The sequence below is a fragment of the Aptenodytes patagonicus genome, chromosome 4 (assembly GCF_965638725.1).
Source record: "Aptenodytes patagonicus chromosome 4, bAptPat1.pri.cur, whole genome shotgun sequence".
NCBI lineage: Eukaryota > Metazoa > Chordata > Aves > Sphenisciformes > Spheniscidae > Aptenodytes > Aptenodytes patagonicus.
This window is the reverse complement of record NC_134952.1, coordinates 54,070,745-54,086,449: the sequence shown is the minus strand read 5'-3', so window position 1 is coordinate 54,086,449 and position 15,705 is coordinate 54,070,745. Positions and strand designations below refer to the sequence as shown.

Genomic DNA, 15,705 nt, shown 5'->3' with positions numbered 1-15,705 from the left:
AAGAAGTGAAATCCTTGAGCAAGTAGAGGTGCAGGACTAAGCAAACTGCAGAATGAACTCAAGTCAACACAGTAAAGGAGAAACAGGCTGCAATGGAAGTTGAACTATGAGCTGTGAGGAAGTTACGGGGTTCTCCACCCTGACTCTCCAGGAATATGAGAACAAGCATCAAATTTAATAGGTGGATCAAACAAAACCAAAAATCTTCAAGCAACCAGAAGCTAAAAATACCAGTTTAGTCTTATTGAGTGCAGTAGGTGTGATTGCCTCGGGCAAGCAAGAAATGTGCACAGAAGGCAGACAGCTCATCATCTTCAAATCCCAAGCACTCTGTCTTGAGGTCAGATTGACTGAACTGGATAAATTAAAAAAGACAAAATAGCATATTGATGAAGTTTGCAGGGACGTCATAAAGCAGTCATATCTCCACGCTAGCAGGCTGTGGGCTACTAAGGAGGAAGAGCATCTCAAGTCAGCAGGGCATTAACTCCTGGCAAGGTAAAAAAAAAACAAAACAAAACCCACAAATGGGACTTTGTGTGAACACAAGATCATCACACAAAGGAGGATCTGACTCAGTCGCCCCATGAAAAGCAGGATGTCATCTGATCGGAAGGGACAAGATATGGAAAATTTTGTTGTCGGATACAAAATAAGTGGCAGTTGCATGCTGATTTTCCCTCTGACAATATGCAGTAGGCCCCACAAAGACAGCGAGCTGTTGACTGTGGTCCATATGGGCATCAGCGACAAAGGGAGAAAAGGCAGCAATGTGCAGAAAGGGATCTATCCAAAGCAATATAGAATCAAGCAGTAATCACTTAAGACTGAGAGGCTGCAAATGATTCCACAGTTAGAGGTGAAGACAGACAAACTCTGTATTCCTAAGAAAAGGAGGTAGCAAAAATCTTCTTTAAAACTCGTATACAAAAGGAATGAGACCATAGCCATATTATATGTATGTTTCCATGCAAATCTTAGAAAGTCAACAAGGCAAGACGCGTGAAGTGATACACCTGATTTTAAGTAACAATTGATGTGCAGGGCATCCTGAAAATCTTACTCAGTGGAAGATTTACCAGGCTAAACATTAAAGGAATTTCATAATATATTGTGGTAAAGGGAAAATTCGCTATAGTAAGACTTGCCTTAAAAAGAAGAGGTAAATATATACAAAAGAGCAGTCAAAGAATAAAATGCTTTTAAGTGGAAACTATATGAATTGTATTGAAGTATAAACTATATCAAGTGTTCAGAATGCAAGCAAACTATGGAAATATGTTTATTTTGAATCTATTCACTTAAACTGATCCTCAACAATCATTAATTTTCCTTGCCCTTCATTGACTCTTTCCACTTTCTCAAGTCTTTCTGCAACAGAATACCTCAATCAGAACAGTAGCTTTTCACATCAAGCAATATTACTTCCCAGTGCTGTGAAGGGATGCACACTTGTACCAGGCTTAAAATTGTATTTCACACTCTTACTACATATGTGTATATTTGAAGTCAACAAATTTAATCCTATCAAATTTATTTTTAAATCCAAACAAAGTATTTGTCAAAACTGAAAGCAGCTCCAACAATTTCTCCTAGGGGAATTCTATGCCTCTATTCCTCTTCTCCCAAGGGAGAGCATTCTCAATTATGCAATTGAGACATACCTCTTTTCCCTATTTTTTGTAACATACAGTAGAAGTATCAAAAACCTTGACTATATGTATTTTTTTAGTATTGCACAAACATAAGAAAAAATTCCTTGAGCAAACACTAACAGTTATACCTCAGGGAACATCACTGCACTGATATAGAGACAGACAATACACTCACTGCAAAGCCTCTGATTTGGCTGCTTGATGTAACAAGGATAGTGAACAGAAATGACAATGTGAGATTAAGTTTTAATTTTGGATTCAAATAGAAAGTCAGTTAATTTCATATATTCTTAATACTGTTTTCTGAAAATAAATCCCAACTCGTCTCTCAGATCTCCAGACTAGAAAAAAATTAGCACAAATAAAAACATCTGTAAATTATAAGAATTGACCCTATATTTCATTACTAGTTCCTTCACGGAACTTCTGTACTATTAGTACATATACCTACATATACTATATGTAAGTTTGCTTGTGACAAAAGAGCTGTAAGAAATCAGATATTAATGTCCTTCCTTCCACCTATCAGTTTACCTTTAGACCTCAGGTCTAAACAGGCACTTTCATATTTCTTTCTTCAGTTGGTTGTTTCCCTCTGATAATGGACAGAAGTCAGATGACAGCACCGATTTTTGGATCTGTCAGCAGTCTTTGACGTGGTTCACCAAGTTTCCCATGGTTCATCTCCATGAGCAATGGCAACGGTAGGGAATATAGTCTGAGGGGTTTGTCTTTTCACACACTTCAGGTGTGATCAGACAGCTGGGATGGGAAGTGGTAGTACATTATGGGAGCTCTCACCCTGTTCTGCCTCCTCTCTTGTTCATTGTGCATGTAGTAGATCCAGCTACGCTTCAGCCTGCGTAAGTCTGTCAACTAGTTTGAAGACAACACTTAGCTTTCTGCGTCCTCTTTGAACACTGGTTTGACAATCTGCTTGGATTCACTGTTGCAAGCCTAATTAGGCTCCTCAGTAATAGCAGGCTGGCAGCCACTATCTAAACAAGATTAAAATGAAGATTGATGAAATGGACAATGAAAAAGTACTTTCAGCCCAAACTCAGCAGTTAGCAATACAGATACTTAAATGCCCTAATATGGATGCCTTAACAGCAAAAACAGTAATGTTCTCTCTGTAATGAAAGACCCATGACCATAATACACCAGGCTGAAATGTGAAGCGCTCGGCTTGGAAGTAAATTTAAAAGCTAGTCAGGAGAAAAGCAGCATGAAAAAAGGTCACGTAACTCTGCAGAGGATGTAGATATTTGAAAATCTGGTTTTATTCCAGCTTGGAATGAAACCCAAGAGTTTTTAAATTCTATGAAAGAGATTTCAGAGCCCAGGCTCTCAGGTAGTCTGCCTGACTATCTTGGAACCACAGACCATAGGAAACTTGAAATTTTTTGATGGAAAAAGCCTCTTAGCTGGCTTCAGTCAGGATCTGAGCTCTTAAAGCCAATGAAGTTTTTCCAACATTTAACTAATTTACAGAACAGAAGCCACAGGCTTTATTCCTTAAATATTGATTCCAACAGCAGCGTACTGCTGGCATGATTTCTGCACTACAAGCACACTTTTTGGCTTATGTGTTAGACAAATATATGTGAAACGACATATAAATAAAACATGTTTTTATTTTATAATTATTAATTTCCACTTCCTAAAATTAAGGAAAACTGTTTAAAAAAAAAATTAAAAAATCAAAGCAGCACAAATCAGATCCACATTTACATTGCAACCATGAGAATGTGCCAAAGAATTAACAGGGGATATGAAGTGTGGTGTAATTTACACATTTTAAGTTTACATTTTAACCAGCTGAGTGTATTTTGCAGGCTATTCTCTGTGCTGATCTGCAGAACACGGACAGGCTCTGCAACTCAGCTTTTCCAACACTAGCTAATGCTTTTAGCTCTAAGGTGCACAGTTCAAACCTGGTTATCACACACTGGTTCTTCAAAGTTGCCCAATTTAGAATCTGACAGACAACCACATTGATAAAGACCTGAGCATGCACCACCTACCCTCCAGACTACCATCTAACTTCATCTGAGACCAAACCACCAAAGCCTTCAGAGAAACAGATCTTCACTGAGGAGGCAAAAATAACTCAGATATTTTATAAACAACGGAATGGTTTACAGCCAGACTGACACGTCGATCACACTCTGGAGGGGACCAGGAGCTACTGTACAGCTCAGGTTTGAAAAGCTCACATCAATTTGAACAGCTGAAGAGATGGAAAGTTATATTTTGCCCTTGACGGAACATCAAAGGACCTGGAAAAGTTCTGACCCAAAGTACCCTGACGCTTCCACGAGGTACGTCTCTACCATGTTATCACCTGGGGATGCTGGAGATGCCATGGGCCCCAGCTGCAGGCTTCTCCATGAAGCAGGAATTCTGTAGACCCAACAGACTCTCTGTCCTGAGAGAGGAAAATTTCAGTACTACAGTGTTTATTTATGAAAAACATACCTATTTCTGAAAGCTGCAAGGGCTCTCAGGACACATTATCTCTCTCTGTTCATATGTATCCAGGCAATTCAAACACGAACTCTGTGTTAAGGAGATCACACATGAAAAGCTTTCATTCCTCAGAGCATCTCAAAATGCCAAGTGTGTTATTTTTTAAAGTCTCTTTTTAAATTAGAGCTTGTGGGAAGCTGCTTTCATCATTGGTTCATTGAAACTAGAGAAAGCTTGAATCATCCAATTCCTTTTCCCTCACCTACTTCGCCCTCAGCACATCTCACTTGTTGTTCAATGCAAAAATGGCAAATAACATGTGTAATAATCTGTGGGATTTTTTTCCACTATAATCCCACAGAGAAATGCCCAGTCACATGATGAAAATCAGTCTACTTCCCTAAGCTAAGGCAAGCTGGCACTGCCTGAAGGCCTTCTTGTGGCCTGTCTCCAACTACCTGAGGAGTGAAAAGTAGCCCCTGCTCTGGTGCCTGTATAACTAAATGAATATCATATGTGAACCACTCTTTAAGGCTACTTCATTTACCTAATCCCTAAAGAAAGTTGACAAAAATCAATCTCTTCATTTAATCTCTTCTGAATTTGTGTCCATCTAACTCCTCAGCAATGCTGGCTCAGAAGCCGGATAAAGCACAAAAGACCAAACGAAACAGCCTTCTTTCCTCTTTTAACACAGCAGGCCAATAGTATCCTCTTGCAAATTTCATTTTCCTCTTTTTCATTCTCCTTGTGTTTTCATGTCCAGCCACTGTTTCTTAAATTAATTTGTGCTGACACCATAAACTCCTACTGCTTCTCATTCTTTATGTGCTCTGAAATACAGGAACTTTTGTAAGATAAAAATATTTATCTATCTTAAGATAAACTTTGATTCCCTTCCCCAGCAAATCTCATATGGTTCTCAAGATTAAGTTTCAAGAAACCCTAACAGTCTGGAGTATGGTATCACTTTTCAGACTTTGTTTCAGAAAATCAAAGAATCGTAGAATGGTTTGGGTTGGAAGGAACCTTTAATGATCATCTAGTCCAGCCCCCCACTGACCACCTCTTCAACGTTCAGGTTCATTGAAATCTTTTGAAACCATTTGTAAATAAACTAAATAATACAAGTTCTAACTAGGGAAAAATTATGTGGGGAGGTGAGAAACTAATACTGCCTAAAGCTAATATCAGCTCTTGATATCAGCAGTCCACAACTCCTTACGGTCTGTGGAGACCACAAAGTCTGCTAAGTACTTCCAAAACAGAATAAATTCTCTTACAACAGTCTTCAAAAATATCACTGCTGATTATGAAGCATCCACAAAAGCAAGCTGAAACCTGAGGTACTCATCATTATAGCAATTGTTTCTAAGTGTGCTAAGCATTTTTATTAATGTGCTCTTAGTCTATTTGCAGATAACTATCCAATTTGGTCAACCAAATTTTAAAAGAAAGAATTTAAATTGACACAAACATTACTGTAGCATATGTGGCAAACACGTTACAGCCAGAATAAAACTACAACATGCACACTGAAAAAAGGAGAAAAACCATGGGAGATCCTGCTCAGCTAAATTTCATAAGCAAACTCCCAGTAAACACTATGAAAGGGGTGACAGGGTATAAACTTCTATATTTACTTTACAGCAAACTAATGAGATAGCTTCATCAATGCCACAGGGAACGTTTTTAAAATAGAAGAACTAATGACTATTAGTTCTCCTCATTTCAGTCTAACAGATGGACAAAACTATTTAGATATTCATTGATTATGAGTCAATTGTGCTTCAGGGTTAGAAACATTCAACACTGAATTTTCATGGTAGCTAGGAAATCAGTTACATTTCAGGGAAACCTAGGTAAGCTAAGGCACTGGCTGTACCTCTATTTACTGGTGGGAAGGAAGGAGGCAGAACAGTTCTGCCAATCAGGCAATGTGACTTTGGAGGAAGAATTGGATTAGAAATAGTTTTGTCAGATCTTATATCCACTTTAAGTTAATCCTGTCTAGCTGTCATTTTATTTCAAAAAGACACTCAACCTGTGGCAGTCAAATGCATATTAGTTTTGCAGATGTTCAGAGTGGGCTTTTTATAACACCTACATGAATCAGCCACCCTCAGCTCTGTGGAAAATACGTACTTTAATACACTGACTGCCTCTACCAATGTGTATATAATAGCTTTGTTTCATTAGTGTGTTTTATATATTTTTTTTTTTTTAATTTATTTATTCTGTTTGGCTGGTTGAAGCAATTTGCTCTCTATGGGAAAACATTTGTCTCTCAAGAGGAACACAACAGAGGTGTTTATAGTGAAGCTATAAAAGCAGGGAGGAAGGATAAGCAGTAACCCAGACTATCAGATCCAATTAAAATCACTGGTATAACAACAGGAGAATATAATTAACTATGACAGCAATTTAAGAAAGCAGGACAAAGAATAGCCAACACAAATAGAAGAAAATAATTATTATGTCTTTAAAGATCAAGGGAGGTCAGCCCCTCAGTTATTTTAGTCCAGAAAACGGCATACCCAGCAAGATCCCAAAGAAGAGAATGTCAAAGACTGAGTCATTAAAAGCCATGTAGAGTAACAGAAAGAAATTTATAGGAAAGCATAACCAAACAGTTGTCTGCACAACAGCAAATATTATGAGATCCTCATAAAGTACATACTACATCTTCTACTCAGTACTTAATCACTAAAGCTCCTCTTTTCTCTCAGATAAACACACTAGCAGTTTAACTATAGTTTTTGTAAATATTTGTAATAAAATACTTATGAAATTATAATGAAACTAAAGAGTTGTGCTTAGACTCATGACTCTGCATTCCAAGTTACACATTGGGATAGAAAGAGAATTAAGGATAGAAGAGTTTTAAAAGCTCATTAGGTAGTTCCAAAATTTGAAGAAGAAAGTAGGTTCAAATCCAGAATACTGGTCTAAGCTTACATTTAGCAGGGTATTTTTCTGTTTTATTATACTCCAGGATGAAGAATTTTATTGTAGAACTACAAAATTTCTGATAGTGTAAATATTTGTACTGATAACAAGACAGAGCAATTATAGTCATGCATATTGTCATGCATACATCTATATAATGAACATATAGGCATTTTTTTATTAACAAAATAAGTGTTGTTTTTATAAACAAAATAATACACTACAGCTTTTGCTGTTGACACCAGAGAGGTAGACCTGGTTCACATCTCGCAATTATGCTATCCTCTGGCATAGGCTGGAAACCAGCATCATGTGAATATCCACGTAAAATAAATGTCACATCACTAAACACCATAAATCCAAAAGGAAGAAAATCCAGAAAGAAGAAGAATGCAGAAATATGTTGCGACTTTCTTATGTTATAAAACACACAAATGCTCCAGTTCCTATTAGCTTTGGACACAAACTTCAAGAAGGGTCTCCTTATACCACCAAAACCACAGTAAAGGATGTAAATGCATAGACAGCCATGGTACGGTCTTCAGGGTTTATTGGTACCACCAGACTTGTAACATCAGGCATGCTTTTGTCTCACTTTTCACATCACAAGCATATGAGGCATGGCTGATTGCAAGATGACCATGCCCATATCCTGCTTCTCCTCAGCTGCTGTTATAAGCAACCTTCACGAAGAAACAAAACCAACACGCAGCCAACACAAATGTACCAGCTGAGCTCCAGCCTGATACGCAACCTTACTTTTCAGGAACAGCAAGGTACAGCCCTAGTTCTAAAATTCGTATCAGTGCAGAGGACCTGCAGACGGCTACCAGCTCCTGTTCTTCTAGATCTAGACCCTCTGTGTTGGGATAGATTTCCCATGACATTTCCTCTTTGTTTCGGGTACTAAAATAAACCACCTTAGCTACAGAGAGCACTGCATTCTGCCCCAAGAACCCCATCACTACATTGCAAACCTGAATTTCACTCTCCTGATACTTTCCTGAAAATACAGAAACAGAAAGGATTGCTTTAGGTTACGGTCACGGTAACGACACATATGATACAAATCCCTTTGAAGATGACTTATTTCACCACTGAGACTTTCTTTCCTCTTTCATTTTTCTGTAACTAAAATGTTTTATTTTTGAACCTGTACCCTGTGGTAAGCAAGTGGATATAAAATCTATACCAACATCACTCTGTTCATCAAGCATAGGAAAATAACAGGAATTTTCACATCCAATCATTCAGCCATCAGCTGGATGGCCTATACTCAAGGCTGCAAGAGCATAAAAAGTCAAGGAATTGGACCAAATGGTAAATCCAAGAACTTTCTCAAATCTTTACTGAAAGGTAAAATCTAGAATCCTCCAAGACCCCTGCTTCCCTTCTTGCTGGTTAAAAAAAAGTCAGCAAAGAGACTCTTCTGCTACATTTAAAGGATGAAAGTTTCAACTCGTTCAGCATTCTGAGCATGTTTTCTGAACATCCCTTTACTAGAGATTTGGAAGATCCTATGAAGTAAAAAGTCCTTTAAGCCTCTAGCTCAGCTTGCAGCTATAAATTCTGTGTTTAATGCTGGAGAAAGACAGAAAAAGAAGATACATATTGTCATTAACAAGAAGATACATACGTTGTCACATTAACAACGACAAATTACATTGGAACATGGTGAATGGGATTTATTCACCATAAGCTATGATGTAGAGAACGGACACACAAAAGGCAAGTATGCTCTACAGGAGAGTGCACGTCTAAAAAGCTCAAACACTCTTTAAAAAAAATTGGTGAGAAAGATGACCTTAAAGATTGGAGCATTCAGCTTTCTTATAAGAAAGACAGAGGAGCAGAGTCACTGACAGTGCAAGATCTGATTTTAGCCTCTGAAGACCATCTCTCCTAGATAAATTCCAGCATAATTCTTCATAATCAACGTATACATTTATGATAAAATGACAGGAAAAGAAGATAAAATATAGCAGTAAGCAAGTTCATATGGCTGCTGCTGATCCTTCACCTTCATCACTGCCACCTAAAAGAGAACTGCCTGAACAACTGTTGCCTGTAGAGACTTCAGACTTGTATTTTATGTAAATAGGATTGTTTAAAAACTCCCAGAGATCATGAATAAACTTTCACAAAGAAAATGCTGAAAAGCTCTGAAGGAAATGATCCTTCATATCTGCATGATGGAAAAATTACCTTATTTATTATTATCATCAACTAGCTACCAGCTACTAGCTACTACTACATTCAGCAGTGCCCAGAAAATTATGATGTACATACAAATGTGATAAACCACCAAGTCACCCTTCAGCCTAATGGTAAACCCAACAGGCTTCCCATGAGACCTGTGGATACTTTTCCAGTCCATCACTAGATCAGTTCATCACTGCTGAACTCAACTGACAAATCCTTTCTCGTCCGATCTCCACATTGCCTTGACAAGAAGAAACTCTTCAAGGCAGTAGAGTTCATTTAAAAACATAAAACCCAGCATGGGTTTTTGATGGTAGATGAATATGCTTTTATTTTTGCAGAAAACATATGGATGTACATAAAATAATGTTACTATTTAGTTGTTATGCACTATACACAGGTATGCAGGCATTACTCTTACTTTTTATCAAGGGAAGAAGTAATGAAGTGTGATTCAGTAACATGTTCAAAAGTCACATAGCACGTGCATGGCAGAGGAAGAGAATCCAGCTTTCCTAAATCCCAATTTGACGCTTGTTCCTGAATGCACCTGGGACTGGCAGCCTATGGCACACATGTAAAAGGCAAATCAGCAGTTTTGAAATAGCAGAAGATCAAAAGCTCAGATTTACAAGATTTTAAAGAGGCATCTGTGGCAAACAGTAGCTAATAGCGGAGCTACAAATTCAGCTGCGCCACAAATAGAGGCAAGGTACCACCTAGCACATGCAGTTAAGGGATGCATTAGATAACGTCGTCTCCAGAGCTAATTATGTGGACTTGGTATCTATCTGGAGTCTTCCACCTCTCCCTGCTATGCGTGTTATCTGTCCATACCTCAACTAAAACCACTGCCATCTGCTCCCACTGGAAACTATAGAATTTTTGCCACAGGTTTCAGTGGAAGGAGCACCCAGGTGCATTGGATTCTTAACTCCTATTTTCAGCTGCATTCACTTCATTGCATGTCTATATATCATGCTTTTGACTAAAGACAGGATAATTTTCTTTATTAATACAAAGAAAGAGAAGAATAAAACAGCCAAATGTCGTCATAACATTCCTTAGGATACACGTAAAACCCAATGAGCACAGCATCACAGAATAAAGGTTAAACAAAAAAAACCCAACAACTGAGCTTCCATGAACTTTGGACACACAAAGGCTGAATAAACCTTGTGGAGAAGTTGTTGAACAGACTTTCCTAATTCACAGCAAATAAGCTGTTTAAAGAAATAAGGCTGTTTAGAATGCTATGTAACACTAAAGCAAATCCCTGTCTTTAGATGTAAAGGATCTGTGATTTGCTGCATGATCAGATCTAAAGCTGAAACCTGGTAAAAAAAAAAACTATGTCACTATATGAAAAAAACTGTATTTTTTCAAATACTTAAGTTTAAAATGACCTATTATTTTCAACAGAGGAATAATAATCAAATACAATAAAAACCAGGACACTTGCCACAGGTATAATCCCATTTCACAGAATAAATGTTACTTCTCATTCCATTCACAGTAACCATTAGAAAAAAACACGGTGAAGGTTCAATAACATAAGGCATTTTTAAATTACATTTGCTCCTTAAACATTTACTTTTCTCTTTTTCACTTGCCCACTACATGGCAAGAACTCTTCAGTACTTCATTTATATGCTTTATTCTATTTTCCCTGTCTATTTTAACATTTCATTTATAAAGAGTTCTTTTATTTATGAAAGTAGTAGCGTAGCTTCTTTTCATCCAAGGTAACCTTATTTTAGTACTGTCCCACATCAGCCTGAGGTAGAAAAAAATACATTTTAATTTGCAAAAATCACATGTAGTAGATTGTACTAATGCCTAAAAGCTACATAATTTTAATTTTCTTTGAAAATTAATATAGACAAATAAAATGGCACCTATACAGGTTGGTACAATAAGCATGTCCGCATACACACAGGTCAACATACAGGACTTATTGCTACAACTCTCAAGTTTAGCAGCTGCTAGTTTTGTTGAATATACATTTTAAATAATTATAACCCAGTTCTGTGATGCATGTGAGCTTAACTTTATACAGATGTTTAACAGTAAACATTTCCAATCTCTCTAGCATAATCACTTGCATGCTTGAAGTCCTGACATTATGTGGCTCAGTAGCTTCAAGTTTATTGCAGAACGGAGCCTTTGGAATAATGAAAAGTTAATGTTTTTAATTACACAAAACATATAGTGTACAGTGAGCTGAAGAGCAGTACTCTCTCCAATCTGGGAACTGACAATGCTTACTGCATTGATGCCTTGAAATTGTCAAGCCCTCACAACAGCTTTGTTGGCTGAATCACGTTGCCAGTGCTCTGAATTTTTTGCTAGATTAACTGCTGAATCTTGCTGCTGCAGTTAAAAAGTGTTCTCACCTCTTTCTGTAAGAGCACACTACCCCTGCAACAGAACCAAGAGAAGGGACCTAGCAAGGGGCAGCAAGGTATACAGTCACATCTGCAGAGTTTGCTGCTGGGATGGTAATCCCTCCGTTGAGGGGAAGAACTGACAGCTGGATGTGGCCGTATTTCAGCTCCTAGACCAAGGCCCTCCCAAGCTTGCCTGTCAAAACTCCAGCAAAATCCCTGGCTGATACTAGGGCTCTTTCACCCATGGCTTACTGGATTTTCAACACGTAAAGTCTTCCGCTAGTCGACATAATTTTCCTCTATATCTAAAAAACTGAATCAGCTGCATCATCCCTCCCTTGTAAACTTCTTATCAGCTCCTGGAGTCTTTGCACAGAAGAACACATTCATATTTCTGCACACAGTTGATAAGGTAGTTTCATTAGCTAAACAGAAATAAAGCTGTAAGCAGAGATGTACTGACAGCATTTTGGCCCCATTGAGGACACCTGGTTTGCTTCCTAAAGTCTTGCTTCCCAAAGTTTCTTTGTTATCCCCAGAACCTCCGTTGCAACCTGAGTTTCCTGGCCTGTTCCGCCTCCTACCCAGACTTCTCACACTTGGCTTTAGAAGTCCTCGCTTTGCAAGGTGCGCTCAACACAGGAGTGGTTTCTCCCCTTTCCTACTGTTGTTTTGAGATACCTTCCTGTCAAGGCTGACATGGTGATAGAGACTTTCTTGGCCCAAAGAGTCCCTTGCTCTTTTGCTAAAACACCAGGTGATTTTTTCTCTTTTTTCTACCTTTGTTTTCTGCTACTTGACCCTGGATTTTTGCTCTCGTGCTGAGCTGGCCAGGACATCCTATTCCTTTTCATATCCTGCATATTCATCACAGATCAGAAGAACACATGCAAGAAAACCCCACCCCAAAATAAAAAGCAAACAAGCGGCACACAGTTCACATCAGTCGCTAGTGCTGTCAGATAGCATAGCAATTTTTGTGCAAGATGATTAATTCTGAGGTGCTTTTCAGTAATCACAAAAGTTTCAATGGAAATATTTTGCTTCACCTGTGGGATCTGAGTGATTATTTGAGGGTACAGAAAGACCTCCCCCTGTTGCAAAAACTGAACAAGTCAAAAGTATATCCCTGGCAAAGGATTTTCCCAGATGCTGCCACAGACTGATCTGGGGAGAGGTCCCAATCTCCACTAGCTCCATACGTCCACAATCCTTAGCCCCACTGAATGTCACTATTTCAGCAGAATTTTTTCCCTTCTGCCCCTCCATTCCCAGCTCAAAGCAATGAAGGACATTAGAGAATTTGGCTGGCCCCTCCCTCTCTCTTTACATTAATCCTTTAGTCAGTAAGGAGAGATGCTGTGATACTTGCTCCCAAGTCTTCTTGCCTTTCCATGCCCTACAGAGGACAAATACATAATGGTTAAAGAGAAGGTGGGTTTTTATCTCCATAGCCAGAATAGCGTATTTACATCTTAATCTCAATTTTCTTGAGTATATAAGTATAGATCTCATCTATGCAAGCTCTAGAGATACAAAAGCTGGAGAGAAAGAAGGGATCTAACATAAAAAAGCAGTGCTGCTTAAAAAAAAAAAGAAAATTCCAACCCAGAATGTTCTTTCTTAAAAATAAGAATTTCAGAGAGTCAGAACAAAGATAAATTCTACCACAAGGAATCTCCAGTTTACAGACTGCCTATTTACACAGGCCAGTGTCTGACTATTTACCCTGGAAAAGTTGTTACTTGCATAGTAATCAAGCCCATGCTTACTACAGCTGTTGCAGAGTGAATGGACCCTCTTCTCAGCTAAACAATGAGGGGGTTCAGCCAAATCAGTCATCTAAGAAGGGACCAAGCAGCAGAGACTATGTGAGGTCTGGGGAGAGAGGCTGACAGCTGAATCCAACTAGGCAGCCAAAAGCATCTCCTGGGCAGAAAAGCCATTAAAAAAACAAGGGCTTGTCTACATATGCAGTTGTTGCTTACTAACTTCATAAGGTTTACATGCTAAATCCACTAGGTTAAACTGAATTTCCAAGTTAAACTGATCATGCACAAGACACAGTCTTTGGAATAAGCATGTCCACACTTGAATTGTTTAGGAATATCTTAACACATTGGCCATCCATAGGCTTTATAACGTGTTTGCCCATACAGCACAGCTGCTGGTTCAACTGCAAAATAACAGTTTTTAATATCCATTGGCAAAGCTATCCCAGCAAATTTCTCCTTGCACAGACACTGCGTGTTGGAGTGCAGTTGTTGCGTAGTTCATTCCCCCCACCAACAGAAATAAAGTACGGCAGTAATCATACTTCTATATGAGTAACTCTTCCTATTGAGAGGCTCCTACTGTCAGTTTTACCAGTCACAACATCATACCCCAAATAAATGCTGTTATGCTGGCAAAACCTGTAACGTAGCGCCTGATGTGAGACTCTCTCCTTGAACCCCACTCACAAAAGAAGATAATGACCTTTCCTGGTAGTCTTACAGTCTCCAAGAAAGGACAAACATTGGGAGTTTTTTGTTGTTGGGGTTTTTTTGTGTTTGGTTTTGGGCTTTTTTTGGGGGGGAGGGGGATTGTCAGTTTGGTTTATGGGTTTTTTTTTCGTTGGTTTTTGGGTTTTGATTGGCAATGCCAAAGTGAGAACTCTAAAATAAACTGTTTACTTTCTTGACAACACATACATGGCAACTTCAAAAGATGACAATGACTTTGTTACTATGCTTGGGTGTGTAAAAATAAATGAAAATGAAAGTGTATTTTTTAAAAAAAAAAAAAAGTGTTTCTCTTTAGGAACAGTACAGGAGTTTTATCTTGCTGAGTTATTGTTGCTAGAGCCCTGAACCCTGCTGCTTTCAGGTTGAAATGTGAAACATCTTACAATGCCACTTACTGAAAAATAAAACATTTGTGACTTGGGTGATGAAAACAGTGCAGAACAATCTAAAACATGCCCACAAATTGTTTACATCATAGAAGGCACTGCAGATATTTGGATAAAGCAGCAAACCCTCATTACTCAGAATTAGCAAGCTTCAGTGTGTAATGAGGACAGCAGAATTTCTAGCCAAAGAAACAAGAAGAAAAAAAAAATTCAAAAAGAAACAAAAAAGCCCTCTTCCAACTAACATTCCTAAAAGGCATTCACTTGAGGCTACATATGCAGAGTTAGTTTTTAAGCCTCAATTTCTGAAGACCTAGGCAATAGGAAAGTATAAAAGAAAAATAATGCAAGTTACAAATGGATCCAAAGAGAAATTATTACAGAGAGAAAGCGTATTTCTATGGAACAGAAAACAAATATATTTTTAACCATTGGTTGGTGATGAAGAGTATACACACATGTAAAAAAAAAAAAAACCAACATTTGAAACAGCACAGTGCTGTGTAAAAAGAACCATGCCATTCATTTAAAAAATTACACAAGTCACAGTTGAATGCAATATGCAGGTCTTCCATCTCTAAATCCTGAAGAGCTTTTTGAAAATTCTGCCCATGTTGCTTGCAGCTTTTGTTTAAATACATAAGCATAACTTTAGCCTGTCGTCTTAAATTCTTCATTCAGATCCAGTCGTTCATAAATTTCATTACCTTACTACTACTCAGTGGTACATGATCATTATCGAACATTATTTTATATAAAAAATGAAGTACCAATCTGGTAAACACATTTTGTCCACAAATACATATTATTAATAATAAAAATATAATAAAACCATATAAAATAATAAATAAAAATAAATAATAATAAAATCATTGTCAGTTGTAAAGATTTTTTTAGTGAGGGACACAATGAACAAGGAAATAACAATACAATATCCACGAGCTTCAAACAGAAGTTTGAGGGCTAATTCTTCTGCATATTTCCTAAATGCTTTTGCTCATGCAGAATGTAGTTATACTGTTCTGTATGCACATTTATGAGCACGAAAAAACATCCTTGCATAATGATCTTCGAAGAGAGAATATTTAAATTTTTAGTTGGGGTTTTAGGGTGGGGTGTTTTGTTTTTCTGAAGTCAAATAAAC

The 15,705-nt window shown here is 37.9% G+C and overlaps 1 protein-coding gene across 6 annotated transcripts in view; it reads right to left on the bottom strand.

Annotated features, from left to right (window-relative positions):
• Positions 1-15,705, bottom strand: part of GRID2 (glutamate ionotropic receptor delta type subunit 2) — a 755,994-nt gene that overhangs the window by 282,309 nt on the left and 457,980 nt on the right. The gene's annotated exons all lie outside the window — the stretch shown is intronic.